The sequence below is a fragment of the Hippopotamus amphibius genome, chromosome 1, assembly GCF_030028045.1.
Source record: "Hippopotamus amphibius kiboko isolate mHipAmp2 chromosome 1, mHipAmp2.hap2, whole genome shotgun sequence".
Taxonomy (NCBI): domain Eukaryota; kingdom Metazoa; phylum Chordata; class Mammalia; order Artiodactyla; family Hippopotamidae; genus Hippopotamus; species Hippopotamus amphibius.
This window is the reverse complement of record NC_080186.1, coordinates 166,914,391-166,941,119: the sequence shown is the minus strand read 5'-3', so window position 1 is coordinate 166,941,119 and position 26,729 is coordinate 166,914,391. Positions and strand designations below refer to the sequence as shown.

At 49.9% G+C, this 26,729-nt stretch overlaps 1 pseudogene; it reads right to left on the bottom strand.

Moving 5' to 3' along the window:
- Window positions 1–9,976: 9,976 nt before the first annotated feature.
- LOC130843869 (ribosomal L1 domain-containing protein 1-like) overlaps window positions 9,977–26,729 on the bottom strand; it is a 31,064-nt pseudogene continuing 14,311 nt past the window's right edge.

Sequence of the window (26,729 nt, the reverse complement as noted above, 5' to 3'; positions counted from 1 at the left end):
ATGTAAGAGAAACTGGGACCCCATGTGTTGTAATTCAAGGGGTGTAGATACTATCCTGCAGGGAGCTGATGACAGGCTGGGGCGAGGGGTGGGCTGGGGGGTAAGATATCCACGGCCACAAGATGAAGAAAATGATTGTGAAGATAGTCTAGGGTAAGAGAGCAGTGAGCCCAGAAGCTAGGAGACAGTTTGAGCTCTATATATACTAATCCAGTTGGCATGGATGGAGCACCTATTATCTGCAAGGTACTCTCTGCAGTGTGGAGATATGCAGTGAACCAAAAATCCCTGTTCTCTTGGAGTTTACATTTCAATCCAGTAAGAGATGATGAGCTTCTCAGCCAGAGTGGTGATAATTGGGATGAATTTGGACAATAACCAAGGGGGCTTCCCATCACAGTGAGTTTTCAAAACACATTGCCAACTGGCAGGTCTTTAGGAATGCCCCAAGACAGCAAATCCAAACATTTTTGAGTTGCCAAAACCTTAAAGTGGTTTGTTTATACACCATCCTTATTCTCCAACTGTACACATACAACTTTCAAATGAAAGAATTATAAATGAGGAACTAGATGGAACTGCTGTGAAGAGAGACACAAAATAACAGTCGCTTCAGTAAAGGAGACATCAATTTCTCTCATGCACGGCAATTTGCGCATAAGCAGTCCAGGCTGGCATGGTGACTCCGCGGTGCCGGGAGGCCAGACCCCTTCTATCTAATTGTTCCACCCACCCCAAGGGGGCTGCCTTGTCCTCGGGGTCCTGGACAGCTTGCCCCACCACATCTGCATCCTGACAAAAATGGGAAGGGAAAAAAGGGGAAATCAAGGCTCACGGTTTAAGGGCACCTCTGGGAAGCAGCTCATATCAGTGCACTCACCTCCCATGCACCAGCACTTAGGAAGTGGCCAGAGCCAGCTGGCAGGAGGGCTGGCAAGTGCAGCTGTGGGCCAGCTGAAATGGTTCTGGAAAAGAGAAGATGGATGTTGGGGGACGACTCATCTCTCTGGCAAAAAAAAAAAAGGGGGAGGCTTTTATGCTTTGACATTGACTTGGAAAATGCTTTCCGACGTAGCCTCCACACAGCCACTGCTCACCACTTTTCTCATGCCAGCCATTCTCAGGACAGAACAAAGATTCTGTAGACAGAGCTCACACAAAAGCCAGACAACTGGATTTAACCTTCAAGGGGGATAAATACGCTTGACCTGGGACTCATTTTTTTCTGAATTCAATTACTCTGACTTCTTCGGTAAACATGTGACTTTGGTGGAAAACATGAAGGGCCCACGGTTTTGACAGTCTGCAGGCTAGAAACCGGTGCTTAGCTGCTGACTTCCCTTGACTTTCTGTTTTGTCCCCCACGAGGCCTCTCGTGCCATCAGCTGTCGCCCCAAGCCAGGCCCCCGGCACTCTGCTGCGGTAGGCAAGGGGCAATCGAATCTCATAGCCTAGAAAACAAAACCCTGTAGGCCACTCACACTGCTTGGTCCTTTAGCTCCTGGCATGGGTGGCAGCCACCCACACAGGGTGGTAGAAGCCCTAACCAGAGGCAATGCTGTTCAGGAAGAGAGGCGGCACTGATGTCCTTGCTTATCTCCCTGAGCAGAGCAGCCAACACCCTGGCCACCTGCCCTTCCCCACAGTCCTTTGTGTTTTCCCCTGCTCTACACCCCACCTTCCTAGCCCCTTGCACCCCATTCTCTCCCTCGTACCTCTACTGGCCAGCCAGTCTCCTCTCTCTCGCCTCTCCAATCTAGCCTTGACTTAGCTCCAGAACCATCTCCTCGGAGTCCATCTTGGACCAGCGCCCTCCCTGTCCAAACACCTCCCGTGCTGACTCCACGTGGGGCAGTGGTGCCCTTCCTCTAAGGCAGGAGATTCTCTTCCTGACCGCAAAATGAACTCCTAAACCTGAGAGTCATTCTCTAAGTTTGGAAAACACTGCTCCAGACAACACACAGTGCCAAACAGCTGCTTCAAATTTGGCCAATGTTTACAATAAAATCACATTCTTTTCACACCAGCCTCAATATATTCAGGTACGGTTGCAGGTACCTCCGTAAGGACAATTATTTATTCCATCTACAAACGGTGCTGTGCTGGGCATGTAGATGGGAGGAGGGACCCCCTGCACCAATGCTAACTCCTCATTGGGAACCTCAGTCCCCTGAATGAAGGGAAAACTCTTCTCTAGGGGTTCAGGTGCCTGTCCATCTAGCCCCAGCCTAAGTAGTTACTCATTCCCCCAAACTGTTTAACATTCCCTGTTCCCCCAAATTCAACCCAGCGTCACAATTAAGTTAGTGGTCTCAATGCGCTAACGTCCCCACCCACACTCCCCTTCCCCCGTCCACTCATCCGCTCCTTCATTTGTCTACCCTGGTATGCCCATCTTCTTTCCCTAACATAAAGGGACACCTCCTCCCACTCTTATCTTCAATTCCATTCATAAGGTCAGGTATGGATCTAGTTCTCCTCCTGCAAGAAGCCTTCCTGGCTGCCCAGCCTTCTCTGGTTCCTATCATACACCCAGGAAGGACCTCATGGTTAGAACAAAAGAGAGAACCAAGGATGAAGTGTGCCATGCTTATTGATTCCACCTTTCAAACAAGATGCCACTTTCCTTACGTAAAGGACATGACTCGTCTCTCATACCCTGCATATGCCTGGCATAAGAGATTAATAAATATATGACATTTGATTACAGTTATTGAAAACCTGATGGCTGATTATAGTCATTACAAAAAGAAAAAATCATTTTCGATTCCTGCTTGTGTGTATACAGCTGGCCCCATGCAAGGAATACCAAGCTTCTGGGTGGATGATCAATTCGAATGATAATCCAGATGTTTCCAAATATAAAGATGCAGGGCAAACACTGACCCTGAGCTTTTTATTTTTTTTGTATGAACTGAATTTTTAACTTTTCATATGAATGTTCAGGGCCATGCATGGACAGCTTGAAATCCTTTTGCCCATAGAGAAAGTAATTTGCACATCCTCTTCTCTAGCAATTTCCAAACTCTAAACCTCATATCTGCTTCTTCTAATAATTTTCCTCTGAACACCTGCCTGCTGCTCCATTACCGTGGGATGACTCAGAAAGAACAAACCATCCTTTGCTGTCATGTTTCCCCCACTCTGGTGGGGGCACCTCAGGATTTACGCCATCCCCCAGAGAGCTCTGTGAAAGATGCGCTAACCAGCAAGGGTGCAGCGGGACTCAAAGGAGCTCTGAGCCTAAGGTACCCCGAGCTCACCGATAATAGCCATGCTGTGCTTTGGATCAGAGGCCTCTGATTTAGACCTTTCCTCCCCTTAGCCGCATTGGTTTTCACAATTTCTCTGAAAAATCAATTTGGAAAGGCATTTTTGGGGAAAAGCAAATAAAATTTTGTTACTGAATTTTATTTAGAGAAAAATGTAGTACTTTCCATAAAAAGGCAATTTGATTATATTACAATTTCATTCCTAATCTGTATTTCCTATGTCAAAGCATTCTTTAATGGATCAGAAGTAGATAATTGCCAGCCATATACTCTGTTGCAGCCTCCGGAAACAATGTGTCTCTAATGTCTTCTCCCAGAGGCCTGCGTTGCTAGCAACACTCAGGGCAGACTGCTGCCAGATGGACGGCCCGCCCAGCTGGCCTGTCTGGCCATTGAGCGGGCTGTGATCGTGGAGGTAGCTCTGACTGAGCTGCCCAAAGCTGAGAACTTGAGGGAATGGACCCCTCACATCGTTTCCCTATTCATTCCTGAATTCCTCACTTCTGTCCCAGAAAGAATTTGAGGCGGAGCTACGGTTGAACTCCCCGTAGGTCCAAGTCTCCCAGTGAAACCTGCCCACATCCATCTCTGAGTGACTGAACTCTTGAGGCTGGGGTACATGCAGGGAGGGCTGTCTGCCCCGAGACCGACTCCCTCAATAAGCAGAGAAATGGCGCCCAAGGGGTGCTCCACAATCACTGTCGATAGGAAGCCAGAGCCGGTGAAGGGATACGGGGCTGTGGTGAACATCCCGGCGGGGGAGAGAAAGGACGCAGCCGCCGAGCTACGACTTCAGCGCTCACTCGTTTGCTGCACGTGCACTAGTGCCAGCACTACACAGACTCTGAGCACACGCGGTGCGGTGAGTACGACAGACGTGTGCTTGGTGTCAGGAAGGGCATCATGCAGAAGGGGAAAGCCAATACTGAACAAGCAGCTGGAGCAAAGTGGAGTGGAGGACTAGATCCAGGAGCTGGAAAAGAGCTGCCGCAGGAGTCAGGGGAGGCCTCTCAGAAGAGGTGACATTTAAGCTCAGAAGTGCAGGAGCGGAAGGAATTTGCCAAATGGATAAAGGGTAGGGTCGGGTTGGGGCAGGGAGAGCAAATGGCACGTGCAGAGATGCTGAGAAGAGGGAGAGAGAGCTGGGCACATCCACCAGCCTGAGACAAACGGAGCATCTGCAGCGTGTAGGGCAGGGCCTGAGTATCGGTTCTATCTATGGGTGGTAGGAATTCATTGAAAGGTTTGAGCAGGGTGTGATGTGATCAGATCGCTCCCACATGAAAACCCCTCTGGCTGTGGAGGATGGTGAGGAGGCTGTTGTCAAACCAGGCGGGCTATGGCAAGAGATGGTGGTGGCCTGGACTTGTGCAGCACAGCTGGATTCAGTCTCCAGAGCTGTGGCTGCATACAAAGTGAACAAGCTGAACAAAAAGAAACCTTTCTGGAGGACATTGATGGAAGAGGCTGATGGGGCCTCTGACCTCTCCAGCAGGGACAGGAGCTCCAGGTGGTCCAGGATGAGATCTTTGCTGCTCTGGCCACAGGAAGCAGGGGAGAAGAACTGTTGTCTCCCCCAGTGTGAGAAGAGAACAGGTCAGACTCCCTCCCACCTCGTGCTGCTCCCTTAGCTTGAAGCGCTCCCCCCACCCTTTATCCAGTTACCTCCCATTTATCCTTCACAGCCCAGCTCAAAGGTTACTTCCCCAGGGGAAACCTCTGGCCTCCCTGATCAGGCCAGGCCCACCGTCATCTGCTGTGGCTGCACCATGCCCCTCACAGCCGCAGCTCACATCACAGCTGCAATGCCACGTTCCTTAGCGTGATTATGTTATTCCTGTCTCTCTCTCACCTGTATGTGGGTAGAACCCACACGATGGTAGACCTGCAACAGTGCCTGGCACACAGTAGGTGCTCAGTCAGTGTTTGTTTAATAGATGTGGAATAAAGTCAGCCACATACTTTGTCTCAGGTGATAACATTTCTGGCAGATATGGAAAGATTTCCATTTGTGAGAAAGGTCTCTCTCTCGGCCATCCCCCTGGGAGATGGGGCCAGGGACTGGACAGGGCCATTGACTCTGCTCGGCTCAGAAGATTTGGACCCACTGAAAATTAGATAGCCAGCAGAATTCAAACTCAACACTGACTCTCCTAAAAAAATTTTTTAAAAAACAACAAAAACTTTTAAAGAAAAACTATTCTGGAGCCCAGAAAACATCTTTTCATAATTAGAAGATTAGGGAGGCTTTTATGAGAACAGAGCTATCATCATCACACTTTATTACAAAAAAATTATATACAAATTATACAATTATGAATAATGGGTTGCGTCCTCCCAAATTACAACACACTGTGTATCTCCTGAGGAAAATTGCATTTCTATTTCTACCCAGAGGGAAGAGGGGGTTCTGACTTGAGAGTGTGAGGGGGGTCAGCGTGGGTTAAGGTCAGCAACCATGTTTTATTGATAAATTGACTCAGTTATCTGGGCTCTGTCCTCCCAAGGGCTGTGAAGGCCACCTTGCTACAGACAAACGCTTCCTGCACCAGGCATCACAAGCCCTACCCAAGTTCTGTGTGGAGGCCCAAAGACTCCAAATCCCAGGGCCAGCATCCCCTCCCATCCCTACAAAGCCACGAACACCATCCAGTGCTGCATCGTGTACCTGGGATGGGGAAGAACCTGGGAGAGGAGACAGAGGCCCTGCCCTCCAAAGGTGTCACACCTGCATCACTCTGTCCCTGGGCTCAGGGCAGGCCTCATCTGTGAGTGCTACTAAGGCCCAGATTCACCTAGAGCCTAAGGCTGCCCTTGCCTTGATGATCCACAGTTTTCTCTGCAGCCTGTGAAAATTCCCTGGTCTCCTCCAGTCACTCAACAACATTCATTCGCCAGATATTAACTGACTGTGTACTGTGGGCAGGCACTTTGTGGGGTGCAGAGGACACAATGAGAAGAGAAATTAAACCTGTTTCTTGCCCTCTTGGGGCTCAGTCCACTGCTCAGTGTTCTCCCAAGCACATACATGGCCATGGGCCCCACAAAGGGCCCTTCTAGCGCTCCGTGCCTGGCATCTCTTCCTCACCTGTTAGCATCCATCTTATATGAAGTCACCCGTGTTGTGGGACCAGACGATGACTCAGACCCTCAGGTTTACCCCATCAGCCATGGGGATGAAGGTAGAGGCCCGGCCAGGCCTGCCGTGACATTGCACTTGACCATAGCCCTCATTATTCTACCTCTTCTTCCTCATGAGGATCGCCACTAACGTCCTGGAGGCTACCAGCTTCTGAGCACCTACCTGCAAATTCGCTTTGCTAGCACATTCTCATCTTCCCCTCTGGCTCCAAACTGTCAGGCCATGGTGCATATCAGATTCTGGCTCGTAGCGGTGGTCTGTGGCCCAGGCTCCCAGCACAACCCCTGGCACCCCTACCCTGCACAGCAAGACCAGAGGGCAGGGAGGCACAGCCCCACTGCCACGTGGCAGAGGAAAAGGCAGGTTTCCCAAACATCACAGCAGGCATGACTTATATTTTCCTTAAGTCATCACTTTTTTCAAGGAATTTGTACATAAACATAGCTCCCTCCAAGCAGTCATGTCCCCTAAAACCAAAGAGACCAGAGGTTTAGAGGCCCCATGCCAACAACCCGGGATTTACAGGGCAGTGGCCACAGTAGGGAGGGTGCTGGGGGCCACCAAACTCAAGTCCAGCACCTGCCTCAGCCACGCCCCCTAAACCTGACATCGGCAGGAGCCTGGCACAGCGCACAGCCGGTCCTGACCTCAGAGGCCCTGGCCGGAGACAGGAGAGCCCAAGACCAAAGGTGTCCCCTGCCCACAAACCAGGAGGGAGCAGAGACGGTGGGCAGCGGGGAGGGAAAAGGTGGAAGTCAAGACTACGAGCAGCCTCCCCCGAGGTCAGCCCAGGGCAGGCTTATCCTGCCTACAAAATAAAGCCCGGGTCCCAGTGTTTGTTCCGGATGGCTCCACGCATGCCCGAGTCCAGACACACCTCCCTCTCCCCTCTCTTTTCCTCTGAAAGAACGCCACACCTCAACCGAGGCTCCACCTCCATTTAAATATGGTGGCAGAGTCTGTGCCCTGAGCTCTCTATTATCTAATTTGATCTTCTGCGCACATGGCCCTCATCCTCAGGACACGGAGGTTCAGAAGCAGCCCCTGATCACCCAGCTAGTTCATGGGGAATGGTTCTTGGGTCTGTCTGCCTCCAAAGGCTCCTGACTTCCCCACTGTGCCTCCTCCCCTTCCCACATTCCTGCTCCATCCTGGGTTTAGAATGGGGCTGGGATGGGGAGGTAGGGGAGGCCACATTTTTGGTCTTTGGCTGTCCTGACTCTGGGGCCTCAGAGAGCAGGACTGGTGCCCAGCTCCCAGCTTTGCCTTAGGGTCCCGAGGACATCCTGGTGACTGTCCTTCTGGGGGTCTGCTGCACCCCCTGGCCTCTTCACACACCCCCAGAACCTTCACAAGGCCCTAAACAGATCCAGCCTCCTGGCACCATGTCTCTGCCCATGCTGACCCATCTCGGGATCCCCTTGCCCACCTGGGCTCCTCTGAAGTGTCTTGGAAGCCAGGAGCTCCTTCTCCTGTAGGGCCCTGGGTCCTTTGCCTGTGTTCTCCTTTTAGCCTGTGTATTCCTCGTTTCAATCACTCATGCCCACCTCCTCTGTCGAAAAGCACACTCTGACCAGCTCTGTGTTGTACACTTCCCTGGCACTTGGCCAGGCCTCAAAAAGGTATCTATTGAGCGATTACTTGTACACATGGATAAGGAAACAGATGGAAAGATAGATTCCTTCTGTGGCTCTAATTCATCTGGGTGAGGCAAGAAGGGTGGTGGGGAGGGAGGAGGGAGGGGGGTAGCAGCCCCCTTGGGGATAAGTACCTCCCCAACCCCTGTCTCTGCATTGGGGGGAGGGGGTGTACATGCCTGCATGTGGAGAAGGGGGAGGTCTGAAACTCTAGTGAGAAGTTATCAAGGTGTGAGGCTGAGAGGCAGCGCATGGGTGGCCTAGGACCATTAGGAGGAATTAGCGGAGGGCAGTGAGTGGGGCTTGGAAACTGTCATGGCAACTGTGGGCACATCCTTTGTGTGGCTCTCCTCTTTGTCCCTGCCAGTGAATAGCAAAGGCATTACATAAGCAGCAAATGTGCTCTCGATCGGGACTGAGCCCTCGGCGCTGGCGGGCTGCAGGCCAGGAGGCACCACGCATGTTGCTCTCCCACCCACCACCATGAGGAAGGGCCCAGGCACCTAAGCCGAGGTCCACTGAGGCCACCCCAGGTGATCCCACTGCCCAGTTCAGCACCTGCTACCCAGAGCAGCCTCCACCAGCCATACTGGTGAATCAGTGGGTGGGGTGGCTTGCCCTCAGCCCCAGACCACGCTGACATCTCCCCGCCCCTCACTCAAGTACACTTTCACCCTCAAAAGCGTTGGAACAGACCATCTCCACCCCCTCCCCATTCACATGAATTTACCAAGAAAACTCAAGGCACATCAACAGCTAATGAGGAGTGAAAATTGAAGCCCCACTTGTCAGAATCTCTTCCTCTTTAAGAGGCTGAATTTATAAACTCAATCTAAAACGGGCCGCCTCTGGCATGACACAGAGATCCTCTCCACAGCACCAGCGTGCCTGGCCCTCAGATACAGGGAAAGTGAAGGCTACTTGCCTGTAGGCTCAGGGAAGGTCATCACCTTCAGACCAAGCTGTGAGACCACCCACCAGCAGAGCCTTGCAAATTCACCGAGGAGCCAGGACAAGCTGAGACATCTGATGGTTCCTTCCCTGCTGGTGAACGCCGGCCTCAGCACACCCTGTCCCTGTCACCAGGGGAAGAAAAGTTTTCAAAAAAAAAGACAACTCAAATAGTTGAGGGCTCATCTCCAAACCTTAATGCTCAGCATAACAGCTTTACTTCTGATGGAGTTCTAGAACATCCTTGAGGCCAGTCTCTTTTCTTTCCTTCTAACTTAAAGTGGGATTGATCAAGCACCCACTCTGCCTAGTTCCATGGAAGAAATCAAAAAGGGGAACAGTCTCTGAGCCCCGAATGTCAAGGTAAAGCCACACAGAGAAAACTTTACAACCTTACTTAAAACTCACACCCTGCTGGCTTCTGGAAAGTACTCAGGCCATATCAAGGCGAAACCCGAGGGAAATGGGAGGAACAATGTTCCAGAATCCAGAAGCTTGCAGAGCCGCAGAAGAGCACCTGTACTGGAGTACAATCTACCACCATCACACGGCTCCCACGCCGCGGAGCCAAGAGGTGAACCCAGACAGCCCATTCCCCCCACGGCTCTGCCACCCCAGCTGTAATCCTTGTTAAGTCACTTCACCTCTCAGCCTCAGTTTTCTCATCTTCACACTGGGTATAGCGTGACCTACCTTGCTGGGCTATGTAAGGGTCACATATGGTGGTGTGTGAATACTCTTTGCAGGGATCCAGGTTACATTAGGACAAAGTCTCTCCCAGCTCTTATTTGGAAATTCCACGGGATTCTGACTCTCTCCCAGACATACACAATGTTAGAATGACAAAAAGGCAGAGCTGCCCTGCAACCTTGAGAATGATGGGCCTCTCTTTACCAACTCAGACGGAAACTGATCCTGAGGCACATTCGTGTGAATGAGAAATGTCAGTTTCTCAATCATAATTATGACAACTGTCAGGCCTTGGCCAGGTTGATTGTCTTAGGGAGGATGTTCCATGCCGAATACAAAAACCCGCTGAGGACCTGGTCAGAGAAACACACACAGTTAAAGAGGGCGGGCTGGGGCTCCCCGAGTGCACCCTGGCACTGCTGGGCAGCATGGTCCCTCGCGGCGGCGGGACACGGCTCGGTATCGCACGGACATCCGTTACTCTTCATCACCGAGCATTTGTTCCCTGCACACATCTTCTGACTGGTACATTTTGACATTTTATTTTCAGATCAAAATAACAGCAGGAATCAAACTTCTAAATAGAAATGATAGCAAAAGCACAGGGTCAGACACAAAGAGTACCTAGTAGAACATGTTTGCATATTTTCCCAACAGAACACCTGAGCCCACTCACGCAGTTCCACAGAGAATGGCTCAGATTCCACACCTCTGCTGCCTGGGTTCAAGGCCTGCCTCCATCTCTTAATAGCTTAACCACGTGAGACTCAGTTTCCTCATGTGTAAAAAGGGAACAGTCATGGCACCTACATCACAGATAGGAGGACTCCGCAAGGAAATCTATGCAAATTCCTTAGCACATGGTCTGGCACCAGGAAGTGCTCAGCAAATGACCACTGTCATCAGCACCCCTTAGCCCCTTGCCAGGCAGCCCCAAAGCCGTTCCCCATCCCCTCACAAACTTCTCTCCAGCTCTTACAGAGATTCTGGGAGGCAGGGATCCACGTGTCCCTGAGGAGCCCACTTTAGTACTGAGCACACATCACTGCAATCTGATCTTCGGCATCGCTGTTGAAACATATGACCCTTTAATTCTATTTCAATTCAGTTATGCAAATCTCATCATATATTCAGCATCAAGCCATCTTTCTTTCCTCTCAGAATCTGTCTACCACTGGCCAGCTGAACCTACTACCACCAATTAGGGGCCCAGAATGAGCAGAGTCCCAGCACCTTAAGCTTGGAGAACACGTCACTGCTCAGCCCCAGCACAGAGCCAGGCAGGCAACAAGTGCTGATCACCCTGGAGTCCAAGAGAGTCGGGGCAGAAGTCAGGACAGAGAGCATCCCACCAGGCACCTTCCTCCCATGCTCCACAGGGCCCCAGGAGGCCAGGAGGTACCCAGGGGCCTCTCTGTAGGGGGATACAAGAGAGGTCAGTGGAAACAGGCAGGAAGACAGGACCCATTCTCCACGTATTCCCCAATAGAATGGTTCACACTGCCTATTCTATAGACTGAGGTTCCATGGAAATCTTAGTTTGGAAAAAAAGGATGCTACTGCTTTTATATTTAAAAAAGTAGAAGACAAAGAAGAACTGGTTAATTAACCCTGTCCTAGAATCTTTATTCTAGAAGTGGGGAAACTGAGCTCCAGTGAGAGAAAAGAGTTAGGCAAAATCTTAGACTGGGAGTCAGAGGCAAGAGCAGAACCCAGAGCAGGGCTGTTTCCACTCGCACGTGGAGGCTAGCTCCTGCTTAAGGAGACCTGAGTTACCAGAGCTTCCTCCGAAGACCAGGAGCAGGATGCCACGGCTCCGTCTTCCCTCTACCCCCGGGTAGGAGTGGAAGGGGCAGGGGACAGAGCCCAGACACAGAACCAAGCCACGGCCCCATCACGCCCTGTCTGCTCCCATGGCAGAGAGCCCTCTGCACAGCAGATCTGGGCGGACTTTGAGCACAGGAGGCCAGCAAAGTCTTAATATGGCCTGTCTTAGCTTATTAACAGGAGATGGATAATATCTGACAAATGACAGGAGATAAATTGTTAAGCAATATGCAAATATGCCTGCAGCAAAAATGGAAAATTGCTATACAGTAAAAGCTTTTATGGCTGCAAGAAAATTCAGAGGTAATTTGTCTCTGCATCTCCTCAAATTCCAATCTCACTGTTAGCTGTGGCAGAATGCTACATCCGTTATCATTCCAATTAGATCATTATAAAGGGGCTCCCACGTAGACATCAACTTTAAGGATCTGCGGAGGAAAAGGCATTTACAAAGCCAGGGTCCATCTCAGCCATAGCTTCCCAGGGTTCTGTCCCTCTGTGAGTGGACTGTCACTTAGGCAAGAGCCAGGATACCCCCGGACCGTTTCCACCAATATCTCTGCAGCCAGCCCGGCTGACCATTCCTCACCAGACACTTCTGCAGGACACTAGACAAGGCGTGTAAATGACCACAGTCTGCCCTGGCCAAAGAGAGGGGCCAATGGGATAGAGAAGGACTTTGTACCTGGGGAAACTTCCCGAGAGGAGATGGAGCTGACTGTGAAAGGAGATCTCAGAGCCCCCACAGGAACCCCCAGACTCAGCCTGACACAGATATGGAAAATGAGATAGAAACTCTGTAGGAAAGCCAGGAATTCACTGAGGACACAGATGTGGGCACATGGACCACAAGCCCAGCGGACTTCCAGAAAGGAAGGCCCCAGACGCAGGGGGTTGCAGGGCAGGGGAAGCTGCCTGGGGGCCAGCAAAGCCCCAGCGTCTACAGGAAACACAGCCAGCACAGTGGCAAGATTTTCTCCCTATTCAACCCAGGCTCTTTGTCTTTCCATTAAAAGACAATATAGTAAAAATATGTCAAGGAAAATCACTGTGTTGAAAACACACTTGTAAACAGCTGTTACCCACAACACGGGTGTGGGCTGGACTGTCCTTGGAGTGGAGGGCTGCAGGGTGGTGGGGGCACAGTAGAGGCCCTCCAGCCCCACCAGAGAGGAGCCCTTAGCCAGCAGAGGAAGGCGCACAGCTGGGGACACACAAAACTGGAGCGGGACGCGGGCTGTGGGGACCAGCCGCCTGGTCCATCCCTGTTTGGCAGGAAGGGAAACTCACCCCAAAGAAAAGTTGCCTCGCCCAGGCTGCATCAGGCCACACCATCCGAACATGGCAGAGCCAGCAAAGGCCACAGGTGAGGCTCGTGAGTGGGAATCGGAGGAGAGCTCAGGAAATGGCTCCAACTGTATGATGGAGGGGTAAGCCAGGAAATTCAGTCCCATAACTAAATTGCTTGAGGGGTTTTTGTTTGTTTTTTTTTACTTTGATTTTTTTCTTTTTTTTTTTTTGGCTAATCATGCCAAGAAATCTGTATAATTGACAGCAATTCTGTAATCCTACAGGCACAGCCCTAGTAAAGGATCTACAGCAGATAAGCGGAGAACCAGGAGACCAACCTCATGACTTCTGTGTCTCCCTGCAAGCGAAGGCTCAGGCCCCCAGGCAAGAGACAGACCCATGGCATCAGCTCAGCTTGAACCAAGTGCACAGAATGCTGGTCCTAAATCCTGGTTGCCCACCAAAGGGGCCACAGGCGCAAGATTGCCCCTGTGCTGACTCAGCAAGAGCACTCAGGTAGTCCTCGGATACATCCAGGGGCCTCTCTTGATCCAAATTCACAGGAGCTCAGGGCATGGTCACTCACTGTCACCAGTGCCAGAATCACCCATGTCAGGCACGGTGTCAGACAGGTCACATGCTGGATACCAAAGGCACACCCGCTGCTGTCCTGATATGGGAGCCCAACAGAATCAGGGTTCATCTGTGATCTGGGAACATGAGAAGGCATTTGCCTTCTCCCTGGGACTTAGAGCTTCAGGTGACAATGCAAATATTTCTTTGGGGCCGAATTGCACAGGCATCCAGATACTGGCTAAAGTGCTTGAGGAAGGTGAGTGTACATGAAGGTTAGCGCACTGTGTGTTCTACAGATTAACTCTAGCCATGGTTACAGAAATGACAAAGAATCTGCCTGCAGACTCCACACACTTCCTTCTGGAACAGGGACCCCCTGCCCCCGTCTGTCCCCAGCCCTGGCCACCTCCAGGCCTCTGTGCAGGTCCAGCTCCCCTCCTGCCACTGGGGTAGCCTCAGACGGGCCATGAGTCCTTCTCACAGGATACCTGCCAACCACCATAGAATCCAGGATGACCTTGTCTGTTCCTCTGATCCTGCAGGGACCCTGCTGGGGGGTTCATGAGGGGTAAGCCAGGGATGTGGGGTTTGCACCCCCGGAAACCCCAATACCTGTCTGATCAGCATCTTCACTCTTCTCTCCCTCCCGACTCTGGGCCCCCGGCTCCCAGCCAGAGCCCTCACCCATCTCCTCACCACCTCCCTTGCATTCTTCAGGATTCAAACCAAGTTGTCTCTCTTCCACAAAATCAGACTTCTGCATCTCTCTCTCTCTTTCTTCTCCATGCACCACCCCCCCAACCCCCCGTGGCTCCAGCACTTCTCAGCTATTTGAATCATTCATGTGGCATGAAGCGTCCCATAATGGAAAATTAACTGATAATACCTCTTTTACTAAGCTCTTTCACTAACGGGTTAGGAGAAGAATGTTCTGGTTAGTTAACCATCTAGGCTGAAAGAAACTTACCAGAGCTGCCATACTAAAACTGCCACTTTCGTGAGGAATAAAATAGTACAGACTACATACAGCTTAATAACTGATGAATCTGAAGATATTAAGGCTCTCCTAAGGCTTTCAGTCATCACTGAGAATCTTGACCATTTTGTGCTTGGAAACTTCATGAATGCCATGTAACAGGGTTTCTGATCGCTAGAACGAGATGTCATCCGACCTTTACTGTGTGAAGGACAGACCTGCACGTACGTAAATACTCACGAGCATATCCCTCGAGCCAGCCCCGCTCCACGTGGCTCTTTCATCTCCAGCCAGCACAGCGGAAATGGGATCGTTTCATCCCATCCCTCCCCTTGGTGTGTTGGAGCCGTCATGTTTAGAAACCGTGGGTATGTGCCTCAGGGGAAGGACGACACGGAGGCGTCCCCTCCAAGCAGTGCAGAGAGGCCTCACCCAGACGACAACTTCCGTGATCCTCTGGCAGCCGTGAGGCCCCTGTCAGGCCCGGGAGAGGCCACAGCCCACACCAGGCGGGCCCAGTTCCCTGACCCTGGGAGGAAGGCACACGGAGGCCTGGCAGTGGCCGAGCCTGGACAGGCAGGCTCACTTTGCATCATCATTGGCTCAGAAGCACACTGTCATTCCTTTCAGCAAGAGCTAAGTATCCATGACAATTTCAGGCTTAGGCGAGCTCCCCTCTTCTATAAGAAGGAGGGTGTCAGGGGACTAAATTAGTGCCCACTCAGATCTGGGCAATTAGCTGACTCATGCCGCTTTCCTGCTGCGGCTCTCCTGTTCCCTAACCCAATCCTGGTGTGTTTAAATAACAGAGATCATTCTGTGCCCCAGCTCCTCCAGGATCCAGCCCGTGAGCAGTTGCCAAGCTCCCTGGCCCACGGGAAGCTCCCCTCTCACTGCTGTCCTGCCAATTATAGACGAGGTTTGCTCACACGCCCCAGGAGGCAAGGGTTGATGAAGCCCACAAAATCCCCTAGAGCAGGGGAGCGGCTTCTGACATTTCAAAAGGTCAATCAATCACGCTATTTCATGGACCGTAATCATCTCCCAGGACCTAAATGCAACAATAAAACCAAATAGCGCCAAACACTTGTGGAAAATGAATGATGCACATACAGAAGAAAGGCTACAGTTGGCTTAGAAAACATCTCTGCAGCCTGCCCTGAAGCCCCAGGCTCTGGGTTTGAATCCTGCCTCTGCTGTTGGCCTGGAGGGAGCCCTTGCACCATCCTGGCCTCGGGGATGAAGTGAGCTGTCTTAGGGATGCTGTGCTCCAAGCACTCAACGGAAGTTTCTCCAGAAGAGAAAGCGTTAAGAGGCCAGAGGAATTTCACCGAGGTCACGCCAAGCCACTAAAAGTTGCCTCCAAAGACAGCCCTCAGGAGGCCGCAGCTCACAGGGAAGAGGGAGGGGCCGGGGGGACCACCTCACACAGAGTGAGGACACCCCGAGCCCTGTGCTCCCTGAGGCTCAGAGCCAGGCCGCTCTGTCTCCCCTGGGCCAGAGAAGGGGAAAGGCAGCTGTTTGCTTCATGGAACTACAGCCACCGCGCCCCTGCCATCTCCCTTCTCTGAAGAAGACATGAAGTGGCCGCCCTGCACCTCTCACACAGCCATCCCCCCTTCTGAGGAGCTGTACCAGGTCGGGGGTCGTGCCTGGGGCAAGGGGCTTCAGCAGACGTGCCTAATGCCAATCTGAGCGCCTCTGTCTTTCAGGGTCTGGCCGCAGCTCACCACAACCTCCGGTGTCTCCTCCCCTTGCCACGGCCGACCCTGCCCTGCCTTCCCTCCCACGGTGCCCTCCCTTCTGACCTGCCACACCCGAGGACTCTTTCCATTGTAACCCCCTCCCCTAACCGTCCCCGGCCTCCTGCTCTGCAGCGCGCTTACATTCTCCAACCCCATTCAGTATCTTCAGAAGCCCTGGCCGTCCCCCTCTTCCCCGCACTCACGTAAACCTCCCTTCCTCTCAGACCAGTGCTTCTCACCTGGGCGTCCATTAGAGGCATTAGAATCACCTGAGGGGCTTTTGAAACTCCCAGGGCTCAGGCCACAGCCCAGACCAAGGGCAGCAACATCCCCGGGTGCATCAGGCTTTGTAAAGTTGCACAGGTGGGAGGGGGCAGGCCCAGCAGCTCTGGCCACAGGCTCAGCCCTTGGCTGGTTCCAAAATGGGCCCGTGTCTCTTCCTCCAGGGAGTCTAGTTCTGCACAGCCCTTTCCCGAACCCCAGCCTTCAGGTAGCGCCTTATGCCCCGGCCACCGGGGAGGCTTCCCTGCTCAGAGCAGTGCACGTGGGGGCTTTCTGCGTCTGTGCTCCCACAGGCATGTTTGATTGCCAGGTTAGCAACCCGTCTAGGGTCTCCTGACAATGGGGGTGTGCAGGCCCAGTGCCGAGAGCAGAGCTGGGTGCGTGGCATCCTCAGTAAACAGCCGTGGGGTAGAAAGAAAAGAGGGAAGTGGGAAAGAGGGAGGGAGGAAAGGACAGTTCGAGGAAGGAAGGGGAAAAAGATGTGAGGGTGCCAGGTTGCCTCCATCCCTTCAAAATGAGGTGGTTTGCATTTATGTGGACCCTGGCCGCAGACCCCTCAAGGGAGGTTTCCTGGCAATGCTCCTTTCACCTCCTGGGTGCCCAGCTCTGATCCTCCCGCACCCATAGGTGGGTCTCTGCTCTTTTCTGAAGTGGGTGGGGCTACAGTAGGGTCACGCCCCAGGTGGCCTCGTCCATGGATATGCACCCCCGTTACCCACCAGCCACCTCACTGCTGGACCTGAGGCACTGAACCAGACCCATGGACCTGACCACCGTCCCTCCCTGGCCCTGGCGCTGCCCTGCTCCATTGCAGCAACATACCCATTTTGACCACTTTAGGAGGAGCTGAGAAGACAGGGGAGAAAATGAGGGTTTTTACAGTGATTGGACCAAACGTTCCCCCAAGTAAGAGCCCATTTATTCACTAGAATCAGCTCCAATCTTGAAACACCAGCTGGCCGTTTTGTCAGATAAACCACATTCTCTCCCTCATGTACCAGCTCCACATTTGACTTCTGCTTGAGATATGAGCTCGACAAGGACTGGCTTCACTTAACACTGGCTCCTTCAGTATATTTTCCCCAGTATATTTTTCCTCCTTGGCAGCAGGAAGGGCACTTTCAGTGATGTTTATTTTCTCTGATGAAACATAGTGATGCAGCCATCAGCCACGCTTGGCATCGCTAAGCAATGTCCTGGGCCCCTCTGGAGCGTTTCGGACTAGGAAGCAACTCCTGCATTCACCTTCTTGGCATGGTGGCTTGCCCTGATCATACTATCCTTTCATTCTGCTCCTCCCTCACTGCCCAGAGGCCCTGTCTCCAGCCACCTGAAGGTCCACAGACCCCACAGTGAGCAGGTTTCAGACACGGCAGCCTCGTGCACAAGGCTCACGCCCCCCACCAGCTCAGAAGAGCCATCCGAGAGGATGACTATCCAGTCACCTTATGTGGGACATCAACTTTATCTTTACTGTCTTGGAGATGAAGGGGCTTTGACATATCTTCATAAATCTGTGGGGAGAGCGGTGTGCTCTCCCTGGGGTATGCTTGGCAGGAAGACCAGAAAGACATGGAGTTTAGGAAACAAGCCTGCAGAGCCTGCGGATGTCTCTTTCCGCTCTGCACTCCAGGAGGATCTGCACCCAGGTTCTTGAGGCAGAACTGAGGCTGACATTGAGGGGCTCAGGGAGCAGAGCCCTGGAGGCGGGGCTCCAAGCTCCAGCCCGATGCTCAGGAAGGCGGTGCTGTCAGGTATCAGCCCTCCCCGATGCCTATTCCTTAGAAAAAGAGAAAAGCAGACCCTCCACAGCGCTCACCTTTAGGACAGTTGCCTGCATCTGACCAAACCATCCCTCCCTGAGGGGTTGTGATCTAAACACCAGATCCTCTCCTCCCTCGGGCTCCTCTCTGCATCAAGCCTTCCGTCACCTCTCAGCCTGACATGACAGGCGACCAGATGCACCAGTTTGCCTGAGCCAGTCCTGGTTTACACCTCCTGTCTGTTGTAGTTATTAATAGTGTTCCCTGTCACTCGAATGTCCCAGTTTGGATAAGTTGTATAGGCATAGTTTCTCTCATTCTCCTTAGCCTGCACCCTCAGAGGCCCCCATCAGGCACTCACAAACTTGTGCCCTGCTCAGGGGGCACAAGCCCACCTTCCTGGGAGGCTGGCCACAACTTCTCCTTTCTCATTCGCTATCTACTCCATAGCCCTCATCCCCAGCCAGACCACATAGAGTTGCCCAGAGAGCCGGTTAAAAAGCATGACCAGGACTTTGGCACTGGGCTTGTACAAAAAATGGTAAAAGCATGAGCAAACAGGCAAAGAGCCTAGCTTGAAGGACCGGTTGTAGCATCTATGTGTGGGCTGCAAGGTAGTGGAGTAGCTCAGGACAATCTGGTAAGGTGAGAGCAGAGAAGGCACCAAGTTTTCACACCATCAGGATACTACTACTGCACTTTTGTCTCCAACCTTCAAATAAATACTCTAAAAAAAAAGAAAAAGAAAAACAATATAAACTTGCAGAGTGATGGCTGAACAAACATGGCTACAAATGAGCAAGTGAAGAGAAGCGGCCTTGGCTTCTATCTGCATTCTGGGGGCAGAGCCACGCAGCCTCTCCAGGTCTGGATCGCTGTGTATACCTGGCAGGTCTCTCAGCTGGAGAGTTTATGTACCAAAGAGCAGTGCAGCCTCTCTTTGTGTCCCCTGTGCTGAGAAGAAAAATGGTGGAAGGGAAAGGACTGCTGACATTTGCTGGCTTGGGGTTTTAACTCTTCTGAAAACAGCACACAAAGGTCTTCTCTTCATTTTGCAGGCGAGAAAACTGAGGACAGCTCAGAGAGGTAACACAACTTACTGCAGGTCACACAGCTGCAAAATATCCAGCCTAGTCCTTTGGACTTGTCTCCCCAAACCAAGGCCTTCCCAAGAAAACTAATAACTGAGGTACAAGGGGATGGGTGATAACTAGAGGGAGTGTGCGTTCCGAATCAGAGTCGGCAGTTAAAATGCATCCAGAGCAACTCGGAGTCGTAACTCCCCTCCGCGGCGCATGATTTATACAAACGTTTCCCATTAGCTCTAATGGATGTGGGGAGCATAAATCTTGGGGCACAGCTCCAGACAGGTTCTTGTGATCTAAACACCACTAAAATCAATGACATCGTCCTACTATTGATATGGCAATTGTGGTGCTTCCAAAATAAGTCTGGAGGAGCTGAGGAGAGGCGTGGAGTTGGCCTGTCTGCTACAGCCTGTCCGCGGGGCCCCTGCTGGGGGGGATGGCGCCCTTCAGGAGGCACTCCAGCAGAGTGGGCCAAAAGCACCGATTTCAGAGCCAGGATCCTGGGTTCGAATCCCGTCCTCCTGTCTCACCAGCTGTGTGACCTAGCAAGCTACTGACGCGCCCTGAGGCTCGGTCTCGACATCGGTAAAACGGGGATTAAATGAGTGGTTGCGCAGGAAGCCCTGAGAATGGTGCCTGGTTGTGAAGTACAGCTTCATTTTGAGAAATACAGAAGGCCTGTGTAGACCATTTAAGAGAGAACCACTTTGTTTGCATTTGTCCTGGAGACCTTCTAGGCAGAGTGCAACACCGAAGCCCCGCCGGCACGAGGGCCAGGATTCCCGAGAGGGCCTTTGAAAGTCAATGCCCACGAGCCTGTGCAGGTATCTGGAAAGGTGAGTGGAAGGCTGGGCTCCACCAGCTGTGCACGGCCAGGCTCTGCCCCAGCATGACAACATCAGTACATGAGGATACTCCCTCTCAGGAGGCTCTGTGGGTTAAGCACGGTTCTCACAACCACGCCACCTCTTTCCCTGCCCCTGGCTGAAAACAGATGAGCTTAATAGGACCTGGTGTCTGAAACTCACTGGAAGGCTAGAATTATGTTCTACTCTTAACATCAATATTTCAATCAATGTTTTAAAAATAAATCTACGAGATCTTTGCTCTCCAAGGATAACAGGTAACAGAGACAAAGGCCTCTGTGAATCCACTCAAAACAGGGACAAAGTCCACAGTGAGGAGTGAAGAAAAGCTTTTACTGAGATTTTGTCTTGAAAATTACGACTCAAAATTATAAAGATATATTTATTTTTAGCTTATCTTTTTAAATGTGATCATTGCAACTCGACTAATTATTAGAATGAACAGAGGATAAATGATGGGTTGACATAATCATTCCAACATTTGCTTTGGACAAATCCATAAAAAGCAAAGCAGGGTGCATGATCTGACAGGAAGGAAATAGCTCAGCAGCTTCCTCCCCTGCCTGGTCTCAGCTGTCCCAAGCCTGCGGGCTCCCCTCCCTGCAGGTCCAGAGCTGACTGATGCTGCCTGTGCACTGTAGGCGTCAAGCGCGGAATGATGATGCTGGGAACCTGGATTAAAAGAGAGACAACAAAAGCCCGCAGGATTCCCAAGAAGGTAGGATTGATGCACCGAATCAAGGAACCATGAGCTCAAGCTGGCTACCAGACCGCTTTGGGGGATCCTTCCATCTTCCCCCTGTTTGGTTCAGGCCAACCCCCCAACAGGGAGCTTTCATCGGGCTGTACAAGCCAAGCTGCTGGGTCCTACATGGGGGGGCGTGTCGAGTCCTTGATCTTCCTCCCGGAGCAAGATCTGAGGACTTCAGAGAAGATAAACCACCAAACCAAGAGCGACAGGATCACTTATTTTCTTCCAACACTGAAACCAAGGAAGCAGCCGTGATGAAGCCACTTCAGCCCTCACTATTCCACTGTGGTGGACAGGGCACGGCTACAGGCACCTGTCACCCCACACACCAGCCCACAGGGGGCGCCTGGACACTGACCTGCTTTGCCAGCTAGAACCTTGGGGACCAAGAGACAGTGCTGCCAGTTTCTCCACAGGAATAAGATGTGCTCCAGGAGGGGCCTGCTTCTCCCAGACCCCTGCCCACTTACCCAGGAAGAGGTGAGACACTGGAAACAGCAGGAGGAGCCTGGCTGGGCTCCAGGTTGGAACCATGCGATGATGACATGGTCAGAGGCAGCTCCACAAGGACCTCCCTCCAGCTCAGCCCCGGCCCAGGCGCAGGAAAGGTACAAAAATGCCAGCCACGGCCCTCATCCAACATGAGCCCTCCTCTCCGGGAACACAGAATAACCACAACTTATCAAGCCCCCCCACACACCAGGCACTGTGCTCCACCATTGCATTTAATCCTCCAACAACTCTATGACTCAGCTAGTCATTCTACCAATGGGAGAGCCAAGACGCATGCCTGAGAAGTGGTGTAGACCAGATTCTAATTCATGCCTGCCTAATCCAGAAGCCCATGCTCTTAATGGCCAGACAGAGCTGCCCTCCAGTGATCTCACTGGAAAGCCAAGAACTCTGCTTATTTGGTGACTCAAACAGAATCGGACATGGGTGGGTGCTCAAAAATATCTAGTTAGGCTGTGTCTATACTTCACAACAATCTGGAGAATTGGAAAAACTTGGCAGATAATTTAAGCTTTGTAAAACTTCCGCGAAGTCGTGATTAGGTTAGTAAATGCTGACTGTGAGCTCGCGAAGGCAGGACCTCAGTCAGATCCTTGCTTTGCTCTGCTGGAGCACTATTGCTCTCCTGCTTTGCATTTGAACTTGTGATCATATGATTTGTTGAGTGACATCTCTCTCCCCCATTGGGGTATGTGTCACCCCAGCATCATCTCTAAGACTGGCATAGTAGGCACACAGCAGATACTCCCTAAAGACATAAATGACCAGCAAGGAGGCTGGCATCCCTGGACCATGGCCAGGAAGGTAGAGAGCGTGGTGGGGTTGGGGAGCTCCAGAAAGGAGACTTCCACACTGATGGGGAACCCTGGGCACCTCCAAGCCTTCCACCAAGCCCTGGAGTTTTCTGCCTCCTTGGATCTCCGCATGGGGCCAGGGCAGGCATGGCCCCTGGTTCGATGCCTTCAGGACAGACTTTACTCATCCAGACCCTCAAAACGCTCCTCAGTCATTTTAAATATGGAAATTTTGTCCTGAATAGAAGAAAATGCTCCTAAAAATTGTTTTGCCTTTCAAATGAGCAAAGATTCCTTGAATAATGAAAGTAAACAAATTAGGGTAGAAGATCTCCAAATAATGGCATAAACTCCAATTTCCTATGTTTTAACATAAACATCAAAATAATAAACTCAGGCATATATGAGGGGGAAAAAAGCCCAGCCTGGTGCTGTTGCATTCTTTAGAAGCGGAAACCTAAATGACTAAATTGGCAGTTTATTAACAGGAAAATTATGCTAAGTAGCTTCATGTTGATGTCAAGAATTTTATGCAGCGAGTTATGGTGTGGTACCATGAGTGCCTCATTTGAATTTTCTCATTTAGAGAGAACAATGGCTCCAAATGAGTGCAGCATGTTCACATTACACACCCAAGAACATGTGCACAGATGGAAAGGAATATCTTGATACCAGAGTGATTAAGCCTTTTGTTTATTATGCTTCAGCCTAGATTTAGGGGAAAGGGCGAGATTAACGTCACTTAGGCTGGTAATGAAGGGACGTGGGGCCAGAGCTCTTACATTTCTCAGTGGACCAACAGCCACAGCCCAGAGGACACTATTTTTCAGGGCTCAACTGGTTTGGTTTTGCTCAGTGGGAACTGGGCAGTGCGGGATGGATAAATAAATACCTGCCCCACATCACATCATGGAAGGCCTTGTGAAATCTTCCATTCAGAAAGAATGGCAGGGAGACCGGTGCACAGCACACACCTGCAAAATCTGGGATGCTCAGCTCTGCAGAGTAGGTGCTTCCCATTGGTTTGTTCAACCAACATCTACCAAAAACACAAATTTCCTGAGCACCCACCTTGTGCTGAGTCCCCTGCTGGAACTCTCTAAGAGCTTATGGAACAATTGAGGAGACAATCCTTAGACACATGGCATCGTCAGAAAACATGTGATTACATATAATCAAGTGCTGGATCCAGTGCAGTTAAGCATGCAAATGCAGGTGCAGTTAATCATGGCCATGGACCAGGAATGGGTCATTGCAGGAAGTAACTCTTAACTGACCACGTAAAAATGGGATCAGAATTTCAGCTCATGCGCCAAGAAAATGGAGAGTATTCCAGATGGAAGGAACTGCACAAACTGAAGTATAAAAGTGCAGGTGAGCATGGCATTTGATAGAGACCATCAGAAAGACTTGTATTCATATCATGCAAGGCTCACTTTTCCAAAAAAACACAGGTCATTGGCAGACAGTTGCCTCAAACTGTAAACTTAACCTATTCAAGATGTTATATGGCAGAAACAACGCTATGTGTTCAAATCTCACTTCACATTCCTCCTTTTCTGGGAACATGGAAAACTGTTTCCCAGCCCCCCTGCCATCAGGCTGGACCATGTAACTAGTTCCATGCAAAAGATAAGCTTGTTGGGACTTCCTAGGGGGCGCAGTGGGTAAGAATCTGCCTGCCAATGCAGGGGACTTGAGTTCAATCCCTACCCCAGGAAGATACCACATGCTGCGGAGCAACTAAGCCTGTGTGCCACAGCTACTGAGCCTGCGCTCTAGAGCCCATGAGCCACAACTATTGAGCCCATGTGCTGCAACTGCTGAAGCCCACACGCCTAGAGCCCGTGCTCTGCAACAGGAGAGGTCACAGCAATGAGAAGTCCGCACACCACAAGGAAGAGTAGCCCCCACTCACCGCAACCAGAGAAAGCCCGTGTGCAGCAATGAAGATCCAACACAGCCAATAAAATTAATTTAAAAAAAAAAAAAGATAAGCTTGTCATTTAGTTACACTGCAGCATAACCTATTTTATCTTGATGAATACATTGGACAAACTTATTCATTATTTGAAGTCTGACATGATATATTGATACAATCATCCAAAGACTATTTACTAAGAACCCTCAACGTGCTGGGCACTCCATTAAGCACTGGGAACACAGGAGTAAGTAAGAACAAGAGTCCCTTCAGTCATCAAATGGAAATCAATCCCAAATGCTAACTTTTATGGACCACAAAACCCGATTCCATTTTTTTTAAAAAAGGAAGCTTTAGATAGAGTGTTTCTTAAATTACTGAATTGAAATAAGATCTTCTAAACCAACACCTCATTCAGTGTAAGTATCTGTTCCTTGGTCAGTTGGCTTTTTGACAAATCCCCTACCTGGTCCCTGAAAGCCAGAGTGTCCTCAGCCAGAGTGACCCTAAAGACAGGCACTCTCTGGCCCATAAATGGTTTTTTCTGACTCCTATTTGGAGAACAAGCCCTGGAGGTTCATCACCACAGACAAGGCTCCTGATAGGGCACTGACTTCAGAAGTTCCAAAGAGGTTTGTGAAAGAAACACCTTTTTTCCTTCAGAACAACACTACTGTTTCATTAGACTGAAAGAAACATGCTGAATTTTGTAAAATGTGCTTTGTACTATATTGTTTTTTTAAAATTAACTTTACTGAGGTACAACTTACAAACTATAAAATGCACCCGTTTTTTAAAAGTTTTATTGAAGTACAGTTAATTTACAACATTTGCGTTAATTTACAACATTTGCGTTAATTTCTGTTGCACAGCAAAGTGATTCCGTTATACATATATATTCTCTTTCATGTTCTTTTCCATTATGGTTTATCACAGGATATTGAATAGAGTTCCCTGTGCTGGACAGTAGGACCTTGTTGTTTATCCACCCTCTATATACTAGTTTGCATCTGCTCGTCCCACACTCCCAACCTTCCTTCCCCACCCCCCTCCCCCTCGGCAACCACAAGTCTGTTCTCTATGTCTGTGAGTCTGTTTCTGCTTCATAGATAGGTTCATTTGTGTCATATTTTAGATTCTACATTTAAGTGATATCACATGGTATTTGTCTTTCTCTTTCTGACCTACTTCGCTTAGTATGATAATCTCTAGGTCCATCCATGTTGCTGCAAATGGCATCATTTCATTCTTTTTATGGCTGAATAATATTCCATTGTATATATACCACATCTTCTTTATCCATTCATCTGTCAATGGACATTTAGCTGGTTTCCATGTCTTGCTACTGTAAATAGTGACGCTATGAACCCAGGGGTAAAGTGCACCCATTTTAAACATGTTTTTATGAATTTTGACAAACATGTATGCTCATGTAACCACCAACCTCAATCAACACATAGAAAGTTTCCATCAAGGTGAAAAATTCCCTAGTGTCCCATCTCAGTCAAGCCCACCAACCCAAGGCAAACACTGATCTGCATCCTATGCCCATAGATTGGATGTCCTTTTCTATATCTTCAATTAAATAAAATCATACAGTATTTATTCTTCAGTGTCTTGATTTCTTTCACATAGCATAACATTTTTGAGCATCATCCATGCCTTTACATGCATCAGTAATCCATTCCTTTTCATTGCTGAGTAGTACTCCACTGTGTGGATATACTGCAATTTATATTCACCTGTTGATGTACATTTGGATTGTTTCCAGCATTTAACTATGAATAAAGTTGCTATAAACGTCCATGTATAAATTTTAGGATGAACACATTTTCATTTCATGTGGGTAAACTTTATAGGAAACTGACAAACTATTTTACAAGGTGGTTGTACCATTGTACATTCTCACCAACAAGGTGTAAAGGGTTCCAAATCCTCTCCAACAAGGTATTCTCTTAATTGTAGCCCTTTTGATGCATGTTTGGTGGTAGTTCCTTGAAGTTTTAATTTGCATTTTCCTAGTAACAAATAATGTGGAATTATTTTTCATGTGTTTATTGGTCACTCATATTTGTGTGTGTGTAAAGAATCTCTTCAAATCCTTTGCCCTTTAAAAAATTAGGTTATTTGTCTTTGTATTATTGATCTGTAAGAGTTCCTTATAGATTACGAATAAAAGATCCTTGTCAGAAACATATATTGAAAGTATTTTCTCTCAATCTGTGGCTTGACTTTTCATTTCATTAACAGTTTCTTTAACGTACCTATGACAAAAAGCACATGAAAAGATGGTCATTATCTGCAGTTATTAGAGAAATGCAAACCAAAACTACAATGAGGTATCACCTCACACCAGTCAGTATGGCCATCTTCAAAAAGTCTACAAACAATAAATGCTGGAGAGGGTGTGGAGAAAAGGAAACCTTACGTTGTTGGTGGGAATGTAAATTGTTACAGCCACTATGGAAAACAATATGGAGATTCCTTAAAAAATTAAAAATAGAGATAGCATTTGATCCAGCAATCCCACTCCTCAGCATATACACAGAGAAAACCATAATTCAAAAAGATACATACACCCCAATGCTCACTGCAGCACAATTTACAATAGCCAAGACTTGGAAATAACCTAAATGTCCATCAAC